The sequence below is a fragment of the Aethalodelphis obliquidens genome, unplaced genomic scaffold, assembly GCF_003676395.1.
Source record: "Aethalodelphis obliquidens isolate GAN/ISIS:26980383/991018 unplaced genomic scaffold, ASM367639v1 scaffold13, whole genome shotgun sequence".
NCBI lineage: Eukaryota > Metazoa > Chordata > Mammalia > Artiodactyla > Delphinidae > Aethalodelphis > Aethalodelphis obliquidens.
In genome coordinates, this window is record NW_020837957.1 from 32,656,382 (window position 1) to 32,681,412 (window position 25,031).

At 35.2% G+C, this 25,031-nt stretch overlaps 1 protein-coding gene across 1 annotated transcript in view; it reads right to left on the reverse strand.

Moving 5' to 3' along the window:
- The window catches only part of DPYD (dihydropyrimidine dehydrogenase), an 811,158-nt gene that overhangs the window by 484,585 nt on the left and 301,542 nt on the right, over nt 1-25,031 (reverse strand). The window lies entirely within an intron of this gene.

Consider the following 25,031-nt stretch of genomic DNA (forward strand, 5'->3'; position numbering starts at 1 on the left):
CTTTTCAATGTATTTTTAAAAACCATGTTTAAGTATGAATATACAGGATTATTTAATGTTATAAGTTGCAGAGACCTTGGATATCATCAGAGCTCACTTGTCTCATTGTAGTAGTGAGAAAATGAAACTTACAAACTTTTTGAATATTTGGGTACCAAAAGCTAGTTAAGGGCAAAACTAAGACTTCGAGATCTTCTAATTCAAACATTGATACTCCTTCCACAATCAAAGCTGCCTCTTATTTTTTCCTTATTTATTCTATAATGGCAGGCTTTGATCTACTTTTTTCCCCAACTTTATTGTAGTACAATTGACAAATAAAAATTGTATATATTTAAGGTGTAAAATGTGATGATTTAATACACATATGAAATGAAATGATTATCATGACCAAATTAATACATCCATCATCTCACACAGGTGTTTTTGCTTGTTTGTTTTGTGTGTGTGGTGAAAATACTTAAGATCCACTCTCTTAGCAAGTTTCAAGTATACAATACAGTATTACTAACTATAGTCACCTTGCTCTACATTAGAACCACAGAACCTAGTCTATACTGAAAGCATGTACCCCTTGACCAACATATCCGCATTTTCGCTACCCCTCAGTCCCTGGTAATCACCATTCTACTCTCTGGTTCTATGAGTTTGACCTTTTTAGGTTCCATATATAAGTGAGATCATACAGTATTTGTCTTTCTGTGATCGACTTATTTCACTTAGCATAATGCCCTTCAGGTTCATCTTTGTTCTCACAAATGGCAGAATTTCTTTCTTTATTTTACTGCTGAATACTATCCCATTGTGTGTGTGTGCGTGTATATGTATATGCGTACACGCGCACACACACACAATGGGATAGTATATATATGTGTATATATACACACATACATATATTATTCATATATATATACATATATATCACGTTTTCTTTAGGAAATGTACACTATTAGTAATAATGTAAATTGATACAGCCATTAGGGAAAACACTGTAAATCTTCCTCAAAAAATTTTAAAAAAATAAGTACCATTTAATCCAGAAATCCCGCTTCTGGGTATACAGCCAAAGGAAATGAAATCTGTATCATAAAGAGATATATGCACTTCACTGTTCAATGCAGCTATTAAAAATAGCCACCTCACAACGGTCAGAACGGCCATCAAAAAAATCTCTCAACAGTAAGTGCTGGAGAGGGTGTGGAGAAAAGGGAACCCTCTTGCACTGTTGGTGGGAATGTAAACTGGCACAGCCACTCTGGAGAACAGTATGGAGGTTCCTTAAAAAACTAAAAATAGGGTTTCCCTGGTGGCCCAGTGGTTGGGAGTCCGCCTGCCGATGCAGGGGACACGGGTTCGTGCCCCGGTCCGGGAGGACCCCACGTGCCGTGGAGCAGCTGGGCCCGTGAGCCATGGCCGCTGAGCCTGCGCATCCGGAGCCTGTGCTCCGCAACGGGAGAGGCCACAACAGTGAGAGGCCCGTGTACCGCAAAAAAAAAAAAAAAAAAAAAAAAAGGATATGCTGGTTGGCATGATAAAATACAGTGTTCTGATTGATTCAGTTGCCTTTAGCATTTAGTAATATGTAAACAAGTTAACTACTTTCCATGAAATTGGAATTAAGCGAATTTTTTTTTTAATTTTATTTATTTTTGGCTACGTTGGGTCTTCGTTGCTGCATGCGGGATTTCTCTAGTTGCGGTGAGCGGGGGCTATACTCTTTGTTGCGGTGTGCGGGCTTTCTCGTTACGGTGGCTTCTCTAGTTGGGAGCACGGGCTCTAGGCGCACGGGCTTCAGTAGTTGTGGCACACGGGCTCAGTAGTTGTGGCGCACGGGCTTAGCTACTCTGCAGCATGTTGGATCTTCCCGGACCTGGGCTCGAACCCATGTACCCTGCATCGGCAGGCGGATTCTCAACCACTGTGCCACCAAGGAAGCCCCTAAGCGCATTTTTGTACTTAATTGTTTATAATGTCACATGAGAATTCTGAAAAAATAATTTCCTTTCCTTTCAAATGTGTTACATATATACAATCCATATCCATGTTTTAATCAATGCAAGAAAAGCTAACTAATGATATTGTTAGAGCCATTTGTTCTATTTTTACAATACTGACCAGCATCACAAATCCAGCAGCTATGTTTTTTATTCCTTTAAAAAGTTTCAGTTTTCCTCCTTAGTCTTGGTATCTTTTGTATTTTTACCATATATACAAACTCAAATTTCACTTAGTTTCTAGGAAATCTGGAAGCAATTTTTATCCATTAAAAATGGATATTTTTTAATATGGCAACATTATTTTCTAGGCTTAAAGCATTTTTAAATATTGCCAGTGGCATTTGTGCCTATACTAGTTGACAGTTTTTTCTCATGCTGAAAAATAGATTTGGGGAAGTTAAAGCAAATTCACACATCTGGAATTGCCATGACTGATTCAAAATATAAAATAGCTGAATGCTATGAGAACCAATTTAGTCATTGTTTTTTATTTAATGTTATAGTTAGGCAAAATTCCCTAGAATAAGTAAAAAATATATGTATATATAGGAACCCTGGAATTATTACCCTGGATCAAACTCAGATTCCAGGGCTACTTGGCTACATCACTATCTCAAGGTATACATAGGACATTAATCTTAAAGTTCTCCTATGTATTGGTGTTTCCATACCCATTTGAATATATTTAGATTTCTCACTAAGAGCATCTCATTGGTTATAAGAACCATTTCCATATCACCTTCTCAAAATCAGGCAAACATAATTGGCCAAAACATTTCACTCAAGCTTCAAATAGCTTACAGTTTCACATATTAGACCAGAAATCCATATTTACTTTTTATACTGTTCAGTAGTGTATGACTTTTATTAGTGTATGCTCTTTCATTCTTCAGTCTCCCAACACGTGGAGGTCTAAGCTTCTTAGGCTTCCTTCATACTTCTGCCTTCATCTAATCATTTTAATTAGAGTTTTATGGTTCCATTTTTATTATCATTTTTAATTAAAAAAGTCAGCCTCCCATTTGCAAATGTACTATAGCTTTATATGAAATTGGATAATTAGAAGTTTTCACCCCATTAAGAGAACTATCATATTTGCTTCAAACTCAACTATCTAATAATTGGCAAATTTATACACCTACCGTATAAGAGTACCTAAATTCATAATGATGGCCATGTCAGCATTGTAAGAAGCTGAATGTCTTTTGGATATCAAAGGAATTTGAATTTGAGTATAATAAAAATATTAACTATTTTTAGCATAAACATTGAGAACCTACTATAAATTTATCACTCTTCTAGGTACTTTGAGTAGTACAGAAATATATGTACCTGTACTTATATATTATTTTATATTTAATGTGTTAGGATAGGGATATGAGTTAATTTGAATACCACTATACATGTACACTGGAATTGAACAATTAGGTAAATCAATGGCATATGATGGGAGTCAGCTTTCTCACTGTTGGCATAGGAGGATATAGGCAAATAAAGGGAAGATGCTAAAATGACCAATGAATTAGAGCTGGAGACACCAGTATGTACTCATGTTCAGCTTAGTATAGATACAGATGATTATACATTTATAGATATATGTATGTACACAGGTGAGTATACACATATATATTTTCTTACTTTGTCAGTTAAGAGGTCCTAGAAGCAATAACACTGCAGTAGCAATGAGCATACTTAGCTCTCAGATCTTCATTTTTAATAAAAGGACCTTGGAGAAATGGCTGATTCTAGGACTAGGGCAAAAAATATACAAGATATGCCTGTAGTCTGTTGTAGTGCCAGAAGTTAAGTGCTAAAACACAAATACACATACGCATACACACACACACACACACACATAGGATGATGGGCATACATCACAAAAGCACGGGAGCCAACTTACAGAACTCCTAATGGTCACAGCTGGAAAAATTAGAGCAACAAAATAAATAGCTTAATATTAGATTATATCCCAAAGCACAAAATAAGCATCCCTGAGCTCATACTTATATAAATAAATGATGAGATAAATGAATAAACAGGAAGAATAGACAAATCTCCACACAGTATAATTCCAAATAATTTATGTAGGTACTGTACTCTCAAAGAAGGGGAGCATAACTCCCCAACTCTTAAGTATGGCCTCTGCTCATAGTGACTTCGTTCCAAAGAGTATGAAAAGGGGGCAAAAGAGTAACTTATTAGTGGGGAAACCTGGCATACACTACTTTAGCCAGGTAGACTAGAACAACTTATTGAAGGTGGACTATCATAGAAAGTGAAAAGAATGACCAATCTAGAGTAGAGATGATTCACTGCAGAATAACTGGAAATAAATTTGGAACCATAGAGTGTTCAGTTGTTACCAAGACCTCATAAAGTCAGCCCTAAGCAACAGAAGCATCTTAATGAGGGTTTTTTTGATCAGGGACACAATATAATGAAAAGAACTATTAAGGAAGATAATTTTAGTTGGCGGGATGAAATTAAAGAAGAAATTCTGATACAGAGAGCCTGTCTATAAGAGAAAATATTATTGTTTATAAACATCTGAAATAGAGTAGCAGCAGATACAATAGAAGAAAAAAATGATACAGAATTATTATAGATTAATTGTAGATGATATACAGGACAGTAACTGTTATGGTCTGAGTTGTGTGCCCCAAAATTCATATGTTGAAGTCCTAACCTTCAATACTTCAAAATGTGATTGTACTTGGAGATAGGGTCTTTAAAGAGGTAACTAAATTAAAATTAAGTTAAGGTCATCGGAGTAGGTCCTAATCCATTAAGACCGGCATCCTTATAAGAAGAGGAAATTAAGACACAAACACACACAAGGAAAGACCATGTGAAGACAGACACGGAGAAGACAGCCATCTACAAGCTACGGAGAGAGGTCTCAGAGGAAACTAACCCTGCTGACACATTGATCTCAGACTTCTAGCTCCCAGAATTGTAGGAAAACAAACTTTGTTGTTTAGGCCACCCACTTTGTGGTACTTCGTTATGGTAACCTTGGAAAATTAATATAACGATAAAACAATAATTCTCAATTCTGAAGTTTTGCAACCTAGTACAATAACCACGACATCACTAAAAGTAACTGGGAAAATGGAGGAGGAAGTTCATGTGGGCTGTGGCAGATGATAAATCCATCAGCACAGATAAATCATTGTGCTCTTTGGGTCATTTAAAAAATCAAGGATAAAATAGCTTGTCCTCTTGACTGTGTACCTACTAGCCTGTGGGCAAAGTGAGGTCTGAGACCACTTCCTTCTTATTTTTCACTCTCTGTGATCTTGAAACATAGCAAGAAATATATAAATATTGGTTAAGCTAATGAATTTATATTTCCCACAGTGCCAAGCCCAGAGTGTCTTGCATTTATCAGTGATTCATTAATGTTTGTTGAAACAAATCAATAGGAAAAATGTTTTAAGCCCTAGTCAAAGTTATAATTATTTTCAAATGTCAATGATACCAACATAACTTAAATGAGAAAACAATTATTAAAGTAATGGGAAAAATATCATGCAAATATCCAGCTACTTCAGGTACTTTAAGATGATTTTAATCTCAGTTTAATTTGGAAGTGAATACTTCCAATGCCTATAACTGGTTACTCCAAATGACAGGAAAAAAAGCAAGCAATGACTTCTAAGCCTCTCCGAAAACCTCTGCCTAACTGAAAATGGGTTTGTGTTCTCTCTCACATTTCTACTTCAGTCTATTGTTTCTAAATATGATGTATATATTTCCAACATAATCAATAGTCTTCTAAAACAATGTTAAGTTGCTATCAGTTGTTAGTATTTGCCTGACTTGTATAGGTGAGAAGGATCAAGTCTTATCATGTCTCCCTCTGTATTAGCTTGAAAACTGTCAAAATGAAAAGACATAGAAAGGGAAGAGATTGGAGGGGAACTATAATTCTTGAAATACATATTATGTGCCAGGTATTTTCTAGGTGGCATACATTCAATTCCCACAGCATCTCATCTCTAGTTTATCTAAGGGGGAATTGGAGCTTAAATATGTTGAAGTAACTTCCCAAGGTATCATATTCACTAAGTGGCAGATCAGGGATTTGGTTCCAAAGCCTAGATACTTTAATTTACAGCCCACTGCCTTCTAGGATTAATGAAACTTTGTATGTAAATATTAACAACAATAATTTAATAACTATAATCATTTCAATTATCGCTTCCAAGTAAGTAAACTGCTGTTACCTGCATATCGCCTCTTGTTGCATTATAAACTGAGTGTGAGGACCCAGCCTGTGGCAACTCACATTGTTTCAGGTATACTTCCCAGATCACCCTCCTGCTCTTCAACTTCTCAGGTTTCTAGGTACCAAAGAATGTATGTCCCCTCGCCTTCCCAATTATGACACCGCACTTGGAGGCCCAACTATGCTTTTGTCTGTTGCAGGGCCAGCAAGTTTCTAAGTTCCCCTATCCCCATCTTGCCTATGACAGAAAATCCTGCTCTGAATAACACTTATTTCCTTCTCTCTACGTACTGTGTTTTGGAACATCTTTTCCAGACTGGATGACTTAGGGGGATTGAGCGCTACCAACTGATTATCATTCGACACTACATTGCTAATTGCATTGAATTATAATAATATATATTTATATATATATAGCATATATAATGTATACAAATAAAATACATTATTATAATTATAATACTATTAGGTCCAAAGAGGCAAAATTATCAAGAGCCTTTTGAACCACACTGAAGACTTTGGATGCCATCCTGAGAAAGACCAGTTTGCAAGCTGGGTTGTAACTATCTAGTAAGGAAAAGATAAGTGCTAGGACTAAGGAATGATAAGAAAGGGACCCATTTTTGAGACATTTAGCAGTAGACTCTTTAGGATATGAAAACTGCCTGGATATGGAAGGAAAGGGAGAGAAAAAGTCTCTGAAACTTTGGTCACTTCCATTGACTAAATCTTCAGGAGCATTTGCTTCCTGGAATTACCCATCCTATTGCCCCAGCTCTCTAATACTCTCCATTTATACTCCAGGAACCTATTTCCACATCCTGCTTTAGCTCACGCCCGATGTGTATTCGTCACTCCTCCCTGCATCTTGATATATATTCCATGCCCAGATATCACCCAGTATACACAGTGATTCTCTTGTTGTGTATGCCATAGAGAAAAAATTCTCCGACATTAATGGTTAAATTGCCATTTGAAAATCAACTAGTAATAAGAAAAAATGCTTTTGGCTTCATATATGTTTTGCCTGCTGTTTTAGGTCCTGCAATCAAGTACATAGCAATAGTCTCAAACAACTGTATCAATAACAGTTAATTATAGGAAATCTAATACCACTTGGAAATCTTGCCAATAATAACAACAATGATAATAATAATACCTCTTCATAATTTTTAGGAGATGAGAACAACCATGATTTGTGAGGTGACAGCCAAGTCCTACTTAGACTTACAAAATGATTTATATATGCAAAATAAAATGGTTAAAAGGAGAAAAATTCAGGATTCTCATTTCATTATATGCAAACAGAACTAGTAAATACTAATGTATGACTGTGCTGTTTTATGGGCCATGTATTATATGTAAAAGAGCATTATGTGCTTAGACTTTGCAACTAGACACCTGGGTTCAAATCCTAGCCTCTACATGCTAACAAAAGGACTTGGGATGAATTTTCAACTGGGAATCCCAATGATGGGAAGATATGCATAATTCATTTGACTTAACATATGTAACAGAATTAGAAGAATGCCTGGCCATTAGTAAACTCTCACACACATTAGATATTATCTCTGCTCCTTTTAAGTTAATAGTTATCTTTAAAACAAAAAAAAAAGCAAATCACTGATTTATTTGATTTTCTGTTTTCCTCCCAGACCATAACTACTCTAGCAGAAAATGCTATCTGTCCACCTCTAAGTCACATACTAAATCTGACATCTTTTTACCACTTAGGTTGCTACCACTTGGTTTGGGCTTTCCCAGAAACAGCCTAAGACAAGAAATCAATTGCAAGTACTTTATTTGGGAGATGATTACATCCTTGGCAGAGGAGGACATGAGTCAGGGATTCTGGGAGCCAATGTAGGACACTTGCCTCAGAGCTATCCCATCCCGGGGGTCTGGTAACTGGAGCATTTAGGGGGCATCAGTGATAGTTCGAAGGTGGCTCACAGAGGCATTATTTCTTTTGGTACATCCTGCCTCTCCACTGTCATCTCATACTGGCCCCTTACTTTTTAGATTGATACAGCCATATTTTATCAAATGTAGTAAAGCCAGCATGACCCACATCCTCACATAATTCAATTACTCAAGTGACTCTCCTCAGAGATGCCATTTCTGATCATTCTATTTAAAATAGCACCCGCACCCCACTCCCCTTAAAAGTCAAAAATTTATTTCAAATGTTAGCAATCTTTTGTTCAAGATCAATATATTCAGCAAATACTATGATGGGTTTTAGAAATTAGAATCTAGACAACACTATGATTTATATAAATCTTTTAAATTTTATTATTATACCTATAAAATGGGGATAATAAAATCTATTTTCAGGGGTATAAGAATTGAATAAAATAATACAAATATGCTATAAAGTACTATATAAATGTACTACAAATGCAGTGTTCTTATACTTAACACTTTTTAATATTTTGTACTAAAGTTTTCCATACGGTTCATTTTATTTCATTTCCATTTTCCTTCCTTAACCACTTACTTTTGTCTGTTTTGTTTTGTTGTTTGCTTCCTAGGTCCCTTCAAATACTCTGTATGCCATCTCTTATGTGTCTAATCTGGCGCTGCTCTATTTCTCCATGACTTCTTAGTCACTCTCTTTCTAGCTCCCTCCACATCTTCCTCCTGGAGGGTTTGTTCCTTCCTCTGAGCATTCTGCCAGTATTGTCTCTCCTGCCGCTTGAAGCTAACAAAACCCTGAACTGCTGCTTCTCTAGGACCTCGGAGCTTAATGTTTTGTCAGCTTCAAGCTGTTTTGGAGAAAGTGTTGGCTTATTTCTCAGCTGTAGCATTGACTTAGCAAGTCTTCCTTCTAAACCTGTAAATAATTCATTTCAGGTCAAGTTTTTGTTACTAGAAACTTTTCCCAGTAAATAAGTTTCTTTATCTCTGGTACGAAAGTATGGTTTGGTGGTACTAGTGCTAAGCAACTTATTAATAAAATATAAGTTCTATAATAGGAAGGCATAAGCCTACCACTTAGGTACAACACTATCTGCTACTATTTTTTTGTTTTGGGGAGCAAAGCAAAGAATTACAGTGGTAATACAGCTTCCCGCCCTTCAGAAAGCCTGTCAATAGGCGGTACTGTCAAAAGCTTCAAGACATAAGCCAAACCTCAATGGAACACTAATGCTCCTGTTGTCTTGATATGTTTCAGTCTAGGTTCTATAATAACTTAAATAATTGAAGAAATGGAGGTAGTTGAAACAACAACAAAAAGGTAGGTACGTAACAGGCTTCTGAGAGTGGCTTACCAATTTTCATTTTGCTGATACTACACCTAATGTGGCTTACAGGGATCCCAGAAGGATTTCCCAGTCACTTCAAACTGTCATAGTCTGAGCTGCCCCAATGATGGGAGTGGGATCAAGAGTACTGGGCATTCTGTTAGTCACTCCAAGCCCAAAAGACTGTAGGTCAAGAACAGGCACAAACTCTCTTCTGATCGGCAAAATTGAAAGCCCAGCCAGCCACTATCAATCCTGCTCAGAGTATAGTTTATCTTCTCTTGTCAATCTAGAAAACCCTACTTGTTGCTGGCATTTCAACAAGCAAGATTTATTAAGGGTGAAATGTCAATCTTGAGCCTTGCTCCACCTTGTCCCAGGTCAGTAGGCAATGAAAGTGGTCATTCTAGAAAGTGGCATTTTGCAATCATAAGCACTTATGTGAAACCAATTTGAGAAATGATTTATGTTGACAAAGAGTAAGAGATCAAATGCATAAAGCAATAAAGAGATGGACAAAAAAATATGTGCTTCTAAGGAACCTGTTATTCAGAACTAAGTTGAAGGAATTTCATGTAAAAAAGTAGATATGAATTAATAACTTTTCTATGTTTTATTCAGGAAAAAGGAAACACATGCAAACTGCTAAAATATAAAAAGAAATGAAAATGGAATCTTCTTGAAACATAATTTGCAATTTTGGACAAATGTTTGCTCTTTAAAGGTATGGGAGTAGGAAAAATAATTTGTGGAGAGATCTTTATAATACAGTAGGGGGATAAAAGAGTCAGAGAAACCATAACATTAAAAGATGCAAAATAAGAATATTAGATCATTTTATGGATAACACAGTTATAGTTTTTTTAAATGATTTTTAAAGACCCCTTTGAAATTGAGACTTGAATTATACATAAATACAGCCACAGGGTTGGACTTCTAAAATTCCATACCACCACTCAGTTGTAACCTAAAAGTAATGCCAAGAGTACATAAGCACAAGACCATGTAACTTCTTCCATAGTAAAAATAACTAATATAACAGGGAGTGAAATGAAAAGAGCTGGCAATGCATTTCCCCCCCAGCATATCAAGCAGGTTTTCATAAGGAAGCTGTGGTCATCAATCACTACCTCATTACCAGCCCGTCATCTGGGCTTAGGTTAAATGTATTCTGGCTGGCTGCCATACTAAATGTTCAATGAAACATCCTTAAGGCTCTCTACAAGTTCAGCTGAAGTCGCACATGCTATACATCAAAGAGGAACATTAGCGTTATCATAGCTTAATAAATAGTGCCATTCTGGCAATGTAATCTTGTGTTCTAGAGCTATCTACCATCCCCAGTATTATACTGCTTAAGTAAACAATCTTGCTGTCTCCTGTGAGGTTTATTTAATGATAAATGCATATAGAGATAATTACTCATACTACAGATATACAGATATACTGCCAAATCTACTCAAAAGCTGGACATAAATGAGATTAACAAAATATTTTAATACACACAACATGTAAAAAAAAAATCTTTCTGGGAATATAAGTCATACATGTCCATTGCTATTCATCATGTTTGACTCTCACTGGAAAACTTTTAAGCCAAATAATGGCCCCAATCTTGCTGGTGACTTTCACAATTTCAACTAACACAGATATTGGGTGATACGCTCGTTGTTGAAATGATTGCTCACTGTCATTAGTCTTATAATGATAGTCCCAGAATTTTTAATATACATACAGGTGTCATTACCTTCACTTGTATAAACTATATACCTAAGTTTGAGGATGGGCTATTTTTTAACGTGAAATGTGCAAAATGGTTTCAGAGCAGTCAACATTTTTGCAGTTTCTGGTTATTCTTAGTTTGGTCGTTAAAGCCTAAGGATATAGGCAACATGCACATTACTAAGAAAAAATGTCCCTGGCTTCTTCCCAAGTTTCAAAAATATATAAGTAATTCTAAAACAAAATTGTGGGGCATGCTTTTTTAACACTAACAAATTTGCTGAAGCCACACAACTTTCTTTGGTTTTCTTGCTAATTACATGCTTTTGATTAAGAGTTTCCAAAAAAATAGTGATAATATTTAAGAAATCTGAAAGCTAAATCTAAAATGTGAAGTCAAACATCTTAATAAGAATTATGAATCAAGATGGGATATGCCAACAATAAGTAAATTTTAAAAAGAAAAGACTTAGTGTCAAATATAAGATGAAGGTCATCTTGGGCCAGAAAATGAGATATAAATATAAAACAGCAAGCAATATTCAGGCCCTCATAAAATAAAGGGCACTAAAAATGAGATAAGGATATGGAATCAGGTTTCCCCTGAAAGTCTAGGTCTGGGGCTGGGCTAACCTGCCAGGGAAAAGTGGCCAAAACCATTGCCAACACGCCATCTGAAACTATGACATTTTAAAATGTGAGCCTACAGGGGATAGTTGGGCATAGACACAGCCTCTTCACTATTAATCAAAGCAAGACATCAACCACTTCAGACATTAGATCACTGTGGGAAGAAGCCCCCAGACACATTATTAAGATGTCAAGGAGGAAAACCGTTCACTCTATTCTTAGATTCAGTGTCTGGGACCTGTGAATTCAACAAATAAAAGATTAACAGGAGAAAAGGTGTATGGTTTTTATTAATATTTGCATGCATAAGCGTTCACAGAAAATAAGCAAAACTCAAGAGGAAGTTTGACTTGGGGGCTTATACACTCTTTTAACAAAGGAAAGGAGGTTTGTGCTACAAGGGAAGATAAATTATGGGGAAATGACTAAGAAATATATGAGGGAAATAAAGAAAGATAAGGGTTATTTTAGTAAAGTCTGTTTATGCAAACTCGTCTCAAGTGTTGAATCCAATCTTTGGCATTGAGGTCCTCTTCCCTTCCTTTCCTGCTGGGCAGGGCAGGGTGGTCAGGGGCATGACTAAGGGGCACTTCCATAAAGAGAAATTTATGCCCTGTTTTTAGGCAGATAAGGGGAGGGCAGAGTACTCTTCCTGTATCTGTGATTCTTAATTGCTTTCAATTCAAAATAATCCTTATGCCTAAGAGGCATATTTTGGGGAGGCATATTCTGATTCCCTTCAAAGACCTGATTCAAGACTAAAGTTCTAGAGGAACAGATTAGGAAACTGCAAAACCACTGGATAGGCAAAGGAGGGTACAGATGAGGAGAGAAAGAAAAGTAAACCAACACAAAATTTTAAAATTCTATTAAAAATGAATATGCAAAAACAAATGTTATAAAGGATTCAAATGCTAAGAAAGAAAACCATCTAAGTCAATATGCGAAACAGGAATTACAAAAAAATAAACATTTTATGGAACACTCTGACAAAAACATTACAATAAGTATGTCCAGAATGCTTAGAACAGAAAATGATATATTGGTTTTTCTTAACAAAGTATCAACTTCTGGTACAAAAAGAGGGAAATTAAATATGAAACAACAGATTTGAAAAAAATAATTGATATAAAATAATGGAAATGAAATACAATTAATAAAATAACAATAAATGAAAAAATAACTCTTGCTCTGAAGATGTCAAAAAGATAATTAGAAATGATACTGAAAAATTCATCCACAAGGCAGAATAAAAACTAAAACATGAATAAGTAGGTAGAATATATTGAAGCAGGAAGAAAGGGGGCAGGGACAACCTTTAAAAGAATGATATAGCCATAATACAAGACAAAGACTGGTTAGAACCAACTGGGTCCCAGATGAAGGAAGATTCGACTTCCAGTGGACCTTGAGCCTCATTATATGCTCATTGTAATACATTAGCATGCTAAATGACACACCCACCAGTGCCCTGACAGTTCTGAGGCCAACCATAAGAGGTCAAAAAGCGGGCAGTGGCCCAATTCCTAGAAATCCCCGCCCCTTGCCCAAAATAATTGGAATAATCCTCCCACTCATTAGCCTATGAAATTACCAGCCCATAAAAATTAACCACGCCATATTTCGAGGCTCTCTCTCACCTTCTGAGATGGCCCACGCTCTGTCTGCAGAGTGTGTTACCCTCTAAATAAATCCACTTTTTACCTATCACTTCGTCTCCGAATTCTTTCGCAATGAAGAAAGAACCTCAAATTCACCGGGAACAACATGAAAGATACCAACAGATGTCTTTGAAGTTCCAAGAATAAAATAGAAAAATAGAGAAGTATGATTTAAAAAGATAGTAGGTGAGTATTTTACAGTATTTAACACTGGTTGCCAAAGTGGGCACTTATGTTTCCACAAGGCTTATAGAACAGTGTCAGAATAAAACCTATTCATGTCTCAGTGTAGTACAACTGACAAGAGCAGGATTTTTAGGGACAAAGAAAAACCCTCAGGACCAAATCTAATCTCCTCCATCTAGTTGCAATTGCCTGAAATTCCTTTAACTGAAGACAAAGCCTTTCAATCTGTAGATAGAGATAAAAGGCTTAAAATGCAAATAACCAGGAAGAAAGAATGTATTCTGTCCATGCTCTGTTTACTTAGATGGGGTGTTCAAAAAAGTGAAGAGGCACAAAGCACCATAAGAGATCTGTTGAGAGTGATGTCTTTGAAGAGAGGGTCTGGAACAGCACTGCCTTCAGACTCAGGCTATCTGTGCCCCTGGCTCTGGATTTCAGAAGGTAATGTTCTAGTAATTTTTTGGCTGTACTCCAAGGGGTGAGATGTTCTGTAGAGCCTAAGCTATGTGCCCACCTGGAGTCCACGCTTCAGGATGGAATTCCTTTCACCAAAGGCCTGAGCTTGCTTCCTGGGCCTGCGGCCTCTTTGGTTATTATACCATCCTTAGTGTCATGTCTGCAAACCAAGGGCTAAGGGTGGCCAGGGTGCAGCTATTGCTCTCCCCATTTATAAAATGGGAATAAGACTCTATTCTAGAATTGCCACAATGATTTAAAACGTCACTGTATATGATTGATATATATAAACATTTAATAAATGCTCATTCCTTACCCCTTATTGATAATGCTATTATCGTAAAATAAATGTATGTGTACTGAATTAAGAATAATGTTCTATTATCTTCTGTTATCTACTGTCCCATGGCTCAGACACTGAACAAAACTACCGTACTATACTCGACATTAACTGTTACTTTGTGCATATTTATTTGGTTGTTTCCTCCTATCCTGTCTTTTTCTTATCTATTATAGACATTTTGGAAATAAGAATTTGTAAGCACTGTGCATTTTAAAAAGTATAAATAAGAAACAGTTGAATTTTCTGAAAGTTTAAAAAAATCTCCTTTCCTAATGATCATTAAAGTGATGTGTTACATCAAATAATCAATGGTCTCATTAAAAATGACAGCAGTCTTACAAATAGTCTATGAAGCTGGGTCCTTGAGTTTCAGTGGTGTATGTCTGTGTATTTAATTTCATATAATTGGTAGGTAAACAAAGAAATAAGATTTTCAGCTATGACATTGATTCCAATTATCTCATTGTTAATTTAAGGAGCCCACTGGAGGCTTAAGATGCATTAAAAAAATATAACCAAATTAGATCCTCAAACACATGTATGCATCACTAAATGATGCTTCACATTCCTATGCAAGCTGATATGATTTCTGAGTGACACTGATAAGGTCAACAGTCATGTGAAAGCTGGTTCTTATTCTACTCAACCTAATTGAAATATAGGGACAGAAACTGTATTTTTATGATATCACAAAAAAGGAGTTAACTATCGAAACAGAAGTAACCCAAGGGCAATCAATCATCAGAGAATCTACCTCTTTATCTAGTCTGCATATATAACTGACAACTCATCAAAATATTTAAATATATATAAATGAAGTCAGGTTAAACAATGACTTGCAGAATTTAAAGAGTACAAATTCATTGATTTGTTTTTTAAAAATAAATTCCTAAGGAGGAGAAAGGGCATTTTCCAACTCCCCTTGAGGCACTTAAGATTTTTTTTTTTTAGTATTGCTTTCAACCTCTAGCAGAGGTGTTTTTCTTGACATATTTATTCTGTTAAAAGATTATGTGAGTCTGTAATTGTACCGGTCGCATAACAACACCATGGCCAACAAGGTCAACATCCAACACCATGGCCTAACCAGTGTAAGTGGTTCCCCGGTAGTTTTGGAGAAGTTAGGACACAGCCTACATTTGCAACAACTGTCATTGCCTGGAGGCTCCGGACCCTTCACAGATGCCATGTGTCATGGAAGTTTTCCCTGGGTGAATAAAATGGTCATTTTTATAGAAAAGTCACAGAGGTCAGTAAAGTGATAGCAGAAAAGGGTGACTCATACTTGACTCTGGTGCTCTAGCTCTAAGGTCTGAAAGTTAGTCTAAATATCTTGTTTATTCTTGCCTGCTATGACTTTAAGAGGTCAATCCCCTTAAAGAGATAGATCCCAGTAGCTGGTCTTCTAGCATAAAATATTTATTATGAAGTCAATGCTTTACTTTTCCTCTTCAATGTGAAAAGCGATTTTTAGCTTCCCTGTCTTTCTTAGATGAAGATTATGACTGCCTAGCTGACACATGCATGGAATATAAAAGACATATGTCACTGCTTAGCCTGTCCCAAGTCTTGCAGTGGGAATAAACCAAATGATTCTTCCTTTGGACACAACTGGTTGGACAGAGGATGAATGCTTAATCCAGGTCCTAACCTCTGATCAGTCCACCCAGATACTATATGCAGTCTGTAGTGGGGAATTTGGTTGGTATCTGTAATGCAGAAGGTTAAGGACTTCTTTTGGAGACAAGTACAGTAAGCACATGTAAAGTTATAGAGAAAAGTAGAGGATGAAAATAGCAGAAACAAAAAGAGACAGATCAGATTCAAGAGTGTTTGGCAACCAAGAAATGAAGAGCTTTATTTCTGTTCCTGATGCTTTCTACTTCCCATAAAGCCTGGCAACATCTCATGTCCTATATTTACAATGAATCACTCTTAACTTGAGCTAGCTTCTGTGGCTTTCTGCAAAGAAGACTACCACTGAGAAAAACACAGCAAACATATTTATTATTACTGTCTATAAAATTTGAACTAGAACTCTCAAGCTCCTCCATCTCTAAGATGCAATAAACAAAATTGTAACTTTGTATAACTACCAAAATGTCATGTTAAAATGTCTTCCCATTGCTTTCTACCCTTAGTTATCAGGGCTCCACATGTTGCAAATATTTGTGTATATATATCAGATGATAAGGCACTATAGAGTGAAATTTATCACATGTTTTTAAAGGAAAATATTTTAAAGTTACATTTTGAAATATGTAATACTTCCACATAGTTCAAAGATAAGATACAGAAAGATACATTGTGAACAGTCCCCCTGTCTTCACTGCTTTAACTTTTTTGGATAGCACTGAATATATGAAATTTTCATGCATACACAAGTAAATATTCTTATTACCCTATTTTTTGCATAAATGACAGCATATATTGTTGTACACCAACTTTTTTCACTTTACTGATCCATCTCAGAGATATTTCCCCATTGATATATAAAGATGTTCTTCAGTATTTTTAAAGCTTCCTAGTATTCTGTTGTATAAATATACCATAATTTATTTGTTGATTATTAGCTAGTCTCTCCTGATGGACATTTAGGTTGTTTCCATTACTTTGCTACTTTAAAAAGTACTGCAGTTAATAAACTAGTAGACACATCATTTCTTATGTGTGAAGAAATTTCTCAGAAGTGGAACTGATGGTTTTACATAAGCATTGTATGAGAGTGCCTGTTTTCTCACAGCCTCATCCAACAATCTGCCAGACTAATAGATAAAATGGCACCTCAGTGGAGTGTTAATTTGCATTTCTTTTATTATGAGTGAAGTTCAGCATTTTTTCAACTGTTTAAGGGTCATTTTTTATTTCCTTTTCTGTGAAACATGCTATTCTATCTTAGTGTAGGATGTGAAACATAGATCCAACTTTATTGAAGAGGATATCCCAGTTATATCAAAACCATGTAATGAATAATTTGTTTTTCCACACTAATTTGGAATACCACCTTTTACATATACTAAATTCCCGTGTACATTTGTGTCCATTTCTGGGTTTGTCTAATCTATTCTGTTGATCTGTCTTTTCAGGTACTAGTACCATATTATTTTAATTGATAAGATTTAATGATGTTTTAGGTTTATTACAATATAACTTTAACTTCTGTTGCTCTTATAAATACATACTTTCATTTCACCACATCTTCTAATAGGTTAATTAGAATCATTTTTTGTTTGCATATATAAAAGCTACTGATCTCAGTACACACATTTTGAGCTCCAGTTTTCCTGAAATTTGTTTATGAAAGTTTATCAGTTGATTTTTCTTTGGTACTCATCTAGAATGAAATATTTTTTCTCAACCAATACAATTCTTATAACTCTATCTTCTTTCTTTTCCCTAAGTGTTCTAACTAACTACTTCCAGTAAATGTGAAATAACAATAATGATAATGGACATTATTATTATTGTCTTGGTCCTGAGTTTACTGAGAATGTTTCTCCATTAGAGAAATGCTATGTTAGATTTGCATTAGGATAAATATATATTTGTGTTAAGAATATATCCATCTCATCCTACTTACAGTATTTTTATTTGAAAATCAATAATGACTATTGAACTCTGTCAAATGAATTCCCCATTTTGATATAAATTATCATATTCTCCTTAGACTTATTAATACAGTATATCACTAGCTTTCCCTAATGTTGAACAACGCTTATATTCTGTAATGAACCTCCCTTTTTCCTGGTGCATTATTCTTTAAATGTGTTGGTGGAGTCTGCTTGATAAATTTCATTTAATATTTTGTATTAATATTTATAAGTGAGATTGGTAAGACTCATACATAGTTTTTTTCTTTTTTTTTCTTTTGGGGAGAATTGGGCAATTTTTGTCAGGTTTGGCATAAAAGTTATGAACATTACAGGAAAAACTTTAGAAGTGTTCCTTACTTTCCAAGCAATTTAAATAATAATGAAGTTGTTTGCTCTCTTATGAAAATTTCTGAACCTGACTTTTGTGAGGTGAACTATGACATATTTTTCTTCTTCTTTGTGGAAATCAGTCAACTCTCTTTTTGAGGTAAGTTTTGGTAAACGTTATTTTAGTAAAGAATTATACATTTCAAATGTATTTGCCCTGAATTTTATAAAGAACTTTTTATAATTTACTTAATTTTTTCTGTTATTTATAGTTATTTAGTACTCAGAGTTCATATTTTTTGTAGTTTTATTTGTTCACTTTTTCCTCTTTTCCTAATTAATCTACTTGGTTTTATAGCCAAAGACTAGATATTAGATTTATTTTTTTTAATTCTATTTTTCTGTTTTCTAAGTCATTAATTTCTGAGTTTGTCTTTATTAATTACTTCTCTTTTTTCTCAATTTAAATTATTTTTATTAATACATTAAATTATATTATTATTTTAATTTAAACCTAACCTTCTGGGTCAGAAGTTTAAATCTTTGTTTTATTCTTTCTTTTTTGTTGATAAAGTTATTTAAGGCTATAATTAATTGTATTCCACAGGATTTTATATGTAGAGTTTTGATTTCCCCCCCACTTATATTACAAATTCTGTTATTTCAATAAGTATTTCCTATTTGACCCAAAGGTAGTTTAAAGGAAATCTCTTCCCCTGTATTACCCATACAGTGGTTTTTTTTTTTTTTTTTTGCGGTACGCGGGCCTCTCACTGCTGCGGCCTCTCCCGTTGCGGAGCACAGGCTCCAGACGCGCAGGCGCATTGGCCATGGCTCACGGGCCCAGCCACTCCACGGCATGTGGGATCTTCCTGGACCGGGGCACGAACCCGTGTCCCCTGCCTCGGCAGGCGGACTCTCAACCACTGCGCCACCAGGGAAGCCCCCCATACAGTGTTTTTATTGTTTGTTTGTATTTACTCCATCATGATCACCTAATCAATACTAATATATTGTTACAGTGTGATCAATATTGTGTTTACTCATGAAAATTTACTGAGATTTTCTTCATAGCATAGTACATGCTCATTTAAAAATTGTCCATGGGTGCTTTAAAGGAAGATGTATTTTCAGTTTCAAGGTACAGAGTTTTGTTTATGTGTTTTAGCAATTGATTATTATGTTATTTAATTCTATCTCACTTCTGTCACCTTGATCAGCTTGGACTGAGAGTGGTGAAATAAGTTTCCTACTAGTAATGTGCCTATAGGAAATTTGCTGCTTTCGGTGCATAGATTTTCATCACTACTACATCTTCATTGTGATTTTCAGCATTTGGTATTAAAAAAGTGCCCTATTTCTCATTTTATTGCTTTTGAACTGAATTTCACCTTGCCTGTTATTAGCATCATGACCCTTGCTTTACTTTTGTTTTCATTTACCTGGTGTAACATTATCATCCTTTTATTTCAGCCTTTCCAATTCACTTTGTTTGAGCTGTACCTATTAAATAAAGCACAGAATTGGGTCTTGATTTGAGACGCAATCTAAAGGATTTGTTTTCGTTTTTGTTCTGTGCCTTTTATGATATAGTCAATATAGTTGGTCAGCTAAGTCATCTTATTTCATGCTATTTTTCCTGGTTTTTACATATTTTACCACTTGGTCTGCTGCTTTCTAAAAATTTAAAACGTGTAGTGTATATATGTCCATGCCACTCTCTCACTTTGTCCCAGCTTACCCTTCCCCCTCCCCATATCCTTAAGTACTTTCTCTAGTAGGTCTGCATCTTTATTCCCATCTTGCCCCTGGGCTCTTCATGACCAATTTTTCTTTTTTTTTTTTTTTAGATTCCATGTATATGTGGGAAGCAGCCTCACAGCACAGGTAGATCAGCTCAGTGCTTTGTGACCACCTAGAGGGGTGGGATAGGGAGGGTGGGAGGGAGGGAGACGCAAGAGAGAAGAGATATGGGGATATATGTATATGTATAGCTGATTCACTTCATTACAAAGCAGAAACTAACACACCATTGTAAAGCAATTATACTCCAATAATGATGTTAAAAATAAAATAAAATAAAATAAAATAAAATAAAATAAAATAAAATGGGTAGTTCTTTCGATATTTTTATAAAAACAATACCCTCAACCTACTGATATTTTAGATGGGATCAATAGTTCCCTAATATGAAAAGTAATAAGATTTCTTCCCCTAACACCCATTCTCCACCACTGGCCTTTAGTCAATACTATTTCCATCCTCATGTTTTTCCATTACATGTAAGAGTAATGTGCTTATGTTAAGCTCAATGTGCTTATACTTCTATTGAGTGACTCAGTCAGCTTTAAATGATTACCTAGCTATTAAAGATAAAGCCTCACATTGTTTCCCACTTTTCCTCCATATTTGATATTTTTATCATTTCAGCATTATCATAGCACATTTCATTCATATTCTCTTCTATCACCATGATCCCCACGTTTGTTCTAGACTTTATTCTTCAGTTATGTTTGTAGCAGTCACTAACACTTTTGACCCACCAATCAGCATCTTTTCTGATTGACTGAAGTTTGTTCTCTAATAGTTTCACCAAGAATGGTCTCCTGAAAACAATCTTTCCTGAGTTCTTGAATGTTCAAAATGTTTGCCTGTAGACTTTATACCTGAGGACAGTTTGGCTAAAAATAAAATACTTAGCTCATATTTTCTTTCCTTGACTCTCTTGTAGGTATTGCTTCAGTGTTTTCTGTTCTAGAATAATGCTGCAGAGTTGTATGAAGCCAGTCTAATATTTTTTCTCTTAAGTATGACATGATCTTTTCCCCTACATATCCAAAATATATATTTTTTTATTCTTTAAAAAAATCCATTAATTTTCCTTGGATATTTCACAGTCTTAGGCACTCCAGGGTAATTTTTCCTGGCAAGACGTTCAAAGTATCATTTATAATCTTTTATTTCATGCATAGAAGTTTTCTTGAATTATTATTTCAAATATTTGTTCTGTTCCATTGGAGGAGGAAGAGGCTTTCTTCTGAAGTACTCCAATTATGTGTATGTTAGATCTCTTTTGACTGTTTCTTATAGTTATTATAATTCTTTCCCTTTATCCATATCATTTTTTGCTCTTCTCATTTCCATGTTATATGTTCTTTACAGTGCTTTGCAACCTTTATTAATTTTTCTTCCATTCAGTGATTATGTTGTTTTTTTGTCATCTTTCTTATATTCTGCCAGTTCATTTTCTATCTCCTCCTATTTTTCTGCCTTGGTTTTGGCACTTAGGCTTTACAGCTTTCACTCATAGACGTGATGACACACTACGTTTTCTTGTTTTAAATAAATAGCAAAATATGAGTCATTATTTTTATATGTTCAACTGCAGTATGTTTCTGGGGAGTATGATTCATCTATTGGTAAATGTATTTGCTTTTTTCCACAATTCCTTATAGTATTTATGTTTTAAGGCCACGATAATATCTTATTACTCAGTACCTAATGTTTTGACTTCGTTTAGACTAGTTATTTAGAGGATGATCCTGCAGAGGTGGTTAGGCAGTGAGAGAAGGTAACATTCCAAGATTATTAACCCAAAGGTTCTATCCTTTTTTTGCAGCCATGCACACAGATGGCTTCCTGCAAATATAGCTTTTTTATGTGGGATTGCTTGAGTAATTTCACCTACTCTGTTTTGCTGAACAAAATCAAGTACAGGAAGAGCTTTTTGTTTTTGTTTTTTCCTACGAGCATTGCCCACCCAAGTTCCAACACTTATTTATGCAAAGAAGGGCAAATTGCCATGCTGTATGAGATCTCTCACTTCTAACTCTATAATATTTGTTTTCACTTTCTCTTCTACAGTTTTTGTCTGATTTAAGCAGCTCTTGGCAGCTCCTAAAATACTTCGGAGTATACCAGTTATATCTATATTCTGATTTTACTGAAAAAAAATGTGTTTGGATGTTTTTGATATTATTGATGTTGACTTTAAGAAGAAATGTAAGGGGCTTCCCTGGTGGTGCAGTGATTGAGAGTCCGCCTGCCGATGGAGGGGACACGGGTTTGTGCCCCGGTCCGTGAAGATTCCACATGCCGTGGAGCGGCTGCGCCTGTGAGCCATGGCCGCTGAGCCTGCGCGTGTGGAACCTGTGCTCCGCAACGGGAGAGGCCACAACAGCGAGAGGCCCGTGTACCGCAAAAAAAAAAAAAAAAAAAGATAAGCTAGCTTACTAGAAAATATAAGTTTAAATATTTTGGTGTCCTTTTCACAAATACAGAAAATTAAATTGATGTATATTATTCTTAAAATTTAACATGAGTTTATATATTTTTTCTAAGCAAATTTTATATTTGATCACCCAAAACAATGGGAAGTACAGAGCCCAATTATTCATCTGATTAGAAATAGAAGACAAATTCCCTGGAGGTGAGAGATACCATGTATAGAACTAGGAAAAACAAAAATAACAGTATAATATACAGCTTTTATTCTAATATATACTCATATAGTATGTGTTTCTTACTAAAAGCAGAAAACTTTAAATTCAAGACCACACATGTTTTCAAAGAGGGAAATTTGCCTAGTATAATGTGTAATAAACTACTGAACATTATTTCATTCAACAGTGTTACATCTTTATAAGTTCTCTGAATAAGCCAAAGAAAGTTTATCTTAAAATACTTATCAGACTATATTATATCTGCATAGTACCTTTGTATAATTATATAACTTCTGAAAATAAAGATATATAAATTCACTCTGTATTTGTTTTCCTAACAAAGTATTAAAATTATTACACTGTCAAGTACTATATCATCACAAAAATTATGTCCAATAGGATTACCAAAACAAAAGTCTCCTCAGACTCTCCATTTTTTTCCAATTCATACATTTGATATTTTGCCAATTACTGATGAGTCAACTCTGCCCTTTCTCTTTCATTCATCTTCTCATTTTCATTTCTGCTGCTACTACCAAATCAAATTTTCATTATCTTTCACCTTGACAATAGGCCTCATAGAAACATGAAAAGTTATTGTTGAAAGGAACTTTGTGATCATAGCTAGGCTACCAAATATTAGGTCTGGATTTAACTGCCGCTGTTACTAGGTAACGGTTTGAAACTATCGGTATAGTTGAGGTCTAACAGAAATAGTAGTAAGGAATCTAGGTGGTGAGATCCATCCTGGATTCAATCAAGTAGCAGCTGTCATGCAGAAAACCCAACCTTTGATAGGACTGTGGAAATCAGTCTGTGGTTTACAGTGAATGTCTAAGGCACTATGGGAAAACTAATCTAAAACTAAAGTAAAAGTGGGCCAGGTGCTGTGGACTGTGTTAACGTAACAAGAAAAGGAATTAGGGAGCTGAGCTTTAGAAGCAATTTAATGCCTGTGTATCATCTCATTAGGTATTATGTCTTGGGCTTGATAGGAAACCAGATACTTGGGGAATAAACTTTATTTCTGTTATACGATTATGGTTAAAATTAGTGTTTTGAGAATAAAGTTTAGAACATAATTACTGAAATAAAGTAGCTATACAAGTAAACAGTAACAGAAAACACATAGAAATATAATTAAAACTAGAGATTATATTGATTTATATCATAAGGACATATAGTTTTATTCACTATTGAGAACTGGGATTTTTTTTTTTTTTTTACATCTATCTCAGTGTATTGTAATGGTTCATTTTTATTTATTTATTTATTTATTTTAACATCTTTATTGGAGTATAATTGCTTTACAATGGTGTGTTAATTTCTGCTTTATAACAAAGTGAATGAACTATACGTACACATATATCCCCATATCTCTTCCTTCTTGCATCTCCCTCTCTCTCACCCTCCATATCCCACCCCTCTAGGTGGTCACAAAGCACCGAACTGATCTCCCTGTGCTATGTGGCTGCTTCCCACTAGCTATCGATTTTACATTTGGTAGAGTATATATGTCCATGTCACTCTCTCACTTTCTCCCAGCTTACACTTACCCCTCCCAATGTCCTCAAGTACATTCTCTAGTAGATCTGCATCTTTATTCCCATCCTGCCCTTAGGTTCTTCATAACCATTTTCTTTTTTTTAGATTACATATATATGTATTAGAATATGGTATTTGCTTTTCTCTTTCTGACTTACTTCACTCTGTATGACAGACTCTAGGTCCATCCACCTCATTACAAATAACTCAATTTCATTTCCTTTTATGCCTGAGTAATATTCCATTGTATATATGTGCCACTTCTTCTTTATCCATTCATCTGTTGATGGACACTTAAGTTGCTTCCATGTCCTGGCTATTGCAAATAGAGCTGCAATGAACATTGTGGTACATGATTCTTTTTGAATTATGGTTTTCTCAGGGTATATGCCCATTACTGGGATTTCTGGGTCATACGGTAATTCTATTTTTAGTTTTCTAAGGAACCTCCATACTGTTCTCCATAGTGGTTGTAACAATTTACATTCCCACCAACAGTGCAAGAGGGTTCCCTTTTCTCCACACCTTCTCCAGAATGTACTGTTTGTAGAATTTTTAATGATGGCCATTCTGACTGATGTGAGATGATACCTCATTGTAGTTTTCATTTGCATTTCTCTAATGATCAGTGATGTTGAGCATCCTTTCAT